The 2,388-nt window shown below is 51.3% G+C and overlaps 1 long non-coding RNA gene across 6 annotated transcripts; it reads right to left on the bottom strand.

Annotated features, from left to right (window-relative positions):
- Nucleotides 1-1,148: 1,148 nt before the first annotated feature.
- Nucleotides 1,149-2,379, bottom strand: LOC127919079 (uncharacterized). 6 transcript variants are annotated; one of them, XR_008101860.1, is made up of 4 exons: nucleotides 1,972-2,379; nucleotides 1,826-1,919; nucleotides 1,684-1,777; nucleotides 1,149-1,254 (listed from the first exon to the last, which is right to left on the bottom strand). It is a non-coding gene; the product is annotated as an uncharacterized LOC127919079 (long non-coding RNA). The 6 variants fall into 6 exon arrangements; XR_008101861.1 differs by lacking the exon at nucleotides 1,149-1,254 and adding an exon at nucleotides 1,448-1,636; XR_008101862.1 differs by lacking the exon at nucleotides 1,149-1,254 and adding an exon at nucleotides 1,448-1,589.
- Nucleotides 2,380-2,388: the final 9 nt, after the last annotated feature.

The raw sequence follows: 2,388 nt of genomic DNA, 5'->3' as shown, positions 1-2,388 counted from the left end.
CTGTACTGTAGCCTAATCCTAGTGTCTGCTAGCTAGGCAGTGCACCTACCTGCGGAAGGCCCAACAACTCCACCCCAGGTGATGAAGTCTAGCCCAAAATCACCCATTTATGCTACTGCTAGCTGGTGATCAAGTAGCCTGGTCCCAGATCAGTTTCTGTCATCCTCTATGGTCATTGTCATAAGTGTGAGAATGACCATAGGAGTTGGCAAAACAGATCTGGGACCAGACTAGAGGCTCGTGCTTGAGAAGAACCAGTCATGTTTCCTGAAAAGTATCTACCAGCTAACTCTGTTCCTATTGGCTGCTGGTACATTTCTTTCAGCGCTGCATTCAGCTTGAAGGAGGATCCACACGTCCATCTCATGCCCATTGGTTCATAGGCCCTAGGCGTCAGCACCTGTTGGCTGCTGGTACATTTTCTTTCAGGCTGCATTCAGCTTGAAGGAGGATCCTACGTCCATCTCATGCCCGTTGGTTCTGCCAGGCCCTAGAGCGTCTTCCTATTGGTTGCTGGTACATTTCTTTCAGCGCTGCATTCAGCTTGAAGGAGGATCCACCGCGTCCATCTCATGCCTTGCATTGGTTCCTTAGGCCTAGACGTCTTCCTATTGGCTGCTGGTACATTTCTTTCAGCGCTGCATTCAGCTTGAAGGAGGATCCACACGTCCATCTCATGCCCATTGGTTCATAGGCCCTAGAAGTCTTCCTATGTCCTGATGGTCTATGGTGACATGGTATGTAGTACAGGAACAGAGGGAACAATGAAATGACTGAGGAAAGAAAACCGGCTCAGACCGGCTCAGACCTCTTTGTTGCTGCATCAGCAAATCATCACCGTTGTGAAATGAAAAACACCCTACGATACAGAACCTTGACAGTTAGGCCTGGGTCGGTGAACGTGTTGTAGGATGACAGGACCTTGACAGTAAGGCCTGGGTCGGTGAACGTGTTGTAGGATACAGAACCTGACAGTAAGGCCTGGGTCGGTGAACGTGTTGTAGGATACAGGACCTTGACAGTTAGGCCTGGGTCGGTGAACGTGTTGCAGGATAGCAGGACCTTGACAGTAAGGCCTGGGGTCGGTGAACGTGTTGTAGGATACAGGACCTTGACAGTAAGGCCTGGGGTCGGTAGAACGTGTTGTAGGATACAGGACCTTGACAGTAAGGCCTGGGTCGGTGAACGTGTTGTAGGATACAGGACCTTGACAGTAAGGCCTGGGGTCGGTGAACGTGTTGTAGGATACAGGACCTTGACAGTAAGGCCTGGGGTCGGTGAACGTGTTGTAGAATACAGGACCTTGACAGTAAGGCCTGGGGTCGGTGAACGTGTTGTAGGACACAGAACCTTGACAGTAAGGCCTGGGGTCGGTGAACGTGTTGTAGGACACAGGACCTTGACAGTAAGGCCTGGGTCGGTGAACGTGTTGTGTGTAGATACAGGACCTTGACAGTTAGGCCTGGGTCGGTGAACGTGTTGTAGGATACAGAACCTTGACAGTAAGGCCTGGGTCGGTGAACGTGTTGTAGGATACAGGACCTTGACAGTAAGGCCTGGGTCGGTGAACGTGTTGTAGGATACAGAACCTTGACAGTAAGGCCTGGGTCGGTGAACGTGTTGTAGGATACAGAACCTTGACAGTAAGGCCTGGGTCGGTGAACGTGTTGTAGGATACAGGACCTTGACAGTTAGGCCTGGGTCGGTGAACGTGTTGTAGGATACAGGACCTTGACAGTTAGGCCTGGGTCGGTGAACGTGTTGTAGGATACAGGACCTTGACAGTAAGGCCTGGGGTCGGTGAACGTGTTGTAGGATACAGAACCTTGACAGTAAGGCCTGGGTCGGTGAACGTGTTGTAGGATACAGGACCTTGACAGTTAGGCCTGGGTCGGTGAACGTGTTGTAGGATACAGAACCTTGACAGTTAGGCCTGGGTCGGTGAACGTGTTGTGTTGTACGATACAGGACCTTGACAGTTAGGCCTGGGTCGGTGAACGTGTTGTAGGATACAGAACCTTGACAGTTAGGCCTGGGTCGGTGAACGTGTTGTAGGATACAGGACCTTGACAGTTAGGCCTGGGTCGGTGAACGTGTTGTAGGATACAGAACCTTGACAGTAAGGCCTGGGTCGGTGAACGTGTTGTAGGATACAGAACCTTGACAGTTAGGCCTGGGTCGGTGAACGTGTTGTAGGATACAGAACCTTGACAGTAAGGCCTGGGTCGGTGAACGTGTTGTAGGATACAGAACCTTGACAGTTAGGCCTGGGTCGGTGAACGTGTTGTAGGATACAGAACCTTGACAGTAAGGCCTGGGTCGGTGAACGTGTTGTAGGATACAGAACCTTGACAGTTAGGCCTGGGTCGGTGAACGTGTTGTAGGATA

Source organism: Oncorhynchus keta, unplaced genomic scaffold (genome assembly GCF_023373465.1).
Source record: "Oncorhynchus keta strain PuntledgeMale-10-30-2019 unplaced genomic scaffold, Oket_V2 Un_contig_15689_pilon_pilon, whole genome shotgun sequence".
Taxonomy (NCBI): domain Eukaryota; kingdom Metazoa; phylum Chordata; class Actinopteri; order Salmoniformes; family Salmonidae; genus Oncorhynchus; species Oncorhynchus keta.
Note: the sequence above shows the minus strand (reverse complement) of the source record. Positions and strands in the feature narration are given on the sequence as shown.